This window comes from Quercus suber, unplaced genomic scaffold (assembly GCF_002906115.3).
Source record: "Quercus suber isolate HL8 unplaced genomic scaffold, Cork oak 2.0 scaffold_63, whole genome shotgun sequence".
In the NCBI taxonomy this organism is placed as follows: domain Eukaryota; kingdom Viridiplantae; phylum Streptophyta; class Magnoliopsida; order Fagales; family Fagaceae; genus Quercus; species Quercus suber.
In genome coordinates, this window is record NW_027069528.1 from 497,883 (window position 1) to 499,528 (window position 1,646).

Consider the following 1,646-nt stretch of genomic DNA (forward strand, 5'->3'; position numbering starts at 1 on the left):
GCTTTTCTTATATCCTTATTCTTTCTCCTCTCTTCTCCTTCCTGTTGTTGACCATCCATTGGCCTCCACTCTGACCCTCTGTCCCATCAGAGGTCTTATCCGTACTCAAGTGGCTCACCATGATCGATGTTGCCCTGCCAAGGGGTTCCATCCCCATAAATGCTGCCAGGGGGGGTTAGGTGAACGCATTCAATGCGGAGGTGACAGCTCACCTAAGGCTTGTTCCTTTGCCGTGCTCCTGTTGCCGACGCGTGGCACTAGGTCCTCTTCTCCTCGAATATTCAAGGAGTCCTTTGGGGTGGTCCTCGTGTTTTTCCGAGGTCTCGGACGCCCGAGGACAGGGTCATCCTCGGATATGCTCCTCGGGGGTTGGTCTTCGCGCTTTCATCCTCGAACCCATATAGCATCCTCGGCGTGGGCCGTTTGGGCCTGACTTGGAGTGGGCCAAGGCTACCCGATTTTCTGGCCCCACAAAAACCATCATGGAATTATTCATTACTTTTTCCTTACAAAATTCATTAATTTTTTTGCCTTGCTTTATTTTGTAGGTTATGATTATTATTCATTAGCTTATCATTATCCCTTGCTAATTTTTCTTTTAAAGAACCTATCTAATTTTAATTTAAGAGATTATTATTATTTTGATTGTTAAGTTTGGATTAAAAAAAAAAATTTGTTTACAAAAATGATAATGATGAGTTTGGGTTTAAATTGGACTTGTTAGAGAGATTGAGTTTTACTCCTTATTAAGTTTGGACTAAACAAAAATATAAAATTTGTGGTTTTTGTATAGTACTTTACTTTCAAGAAATCAAGTACTAGGTAAATTTGTTTTTCACTTAAAAAAAAAAATTATATTATTAACTGGACTATAAATATTTTAGATAGTAATTAGTGTTTAGATTATGGACTGTGGAATGATTTATTTTTATCTTTTTTTTTTTGTGCTTTACTTTCAAGAAATAAAGTACCGAGTAAATTTTTTTCAGTTTTTTTTTTTTTGTAAATTTTATATTATTAAGTATTCATTTTAGCCTAGTTTCCATACATAAACTTTTCTTCTAAAAAACCTATCAAATTTTAATTTAGGGGATTATTATTATTTTATTGTTTATTTGGATTAAAACAAAAATAATTTTATCTAAAAAAACGATAATGATGAGTTTTAGCTTCGGTTGGACTTGTTAGGGAGATTAGTTTCATTCCTTATTAAGTTTGGACTAAACAAAAATAATTTTATTTAAATAAAATGTTAATTTTATTTAAAATAAACTTTTGGTTTTTATGGTACTTTACTTTCAAGAAATCAAGTACTAGGTAAATTTGTTTTTCACTTTTTTTGTGTGTAAATTTTATATTATTAAGTAGATTATAAATATTTAAGATAGTATTTAGCATTTAGATTCTGGACTGTGGAGTGTAGAGTGATTTATTTATTTTTTTTTTGTATAGTGCTTTACTTAGAAATCAAGTATTTGGTAATATTTTTTTTTTGTTTACTTTTTTTTCTTTTGTAAAATTTATTATTATGTGGATTATAAAATTTATGATAGTAATTAGTATTTAGAGTGTGGACTTTGGCGTGATTTATCTTTATTTATTTATTTTTTCTGTTTTTATAGTACTTTACTTTAATAATCAACTAC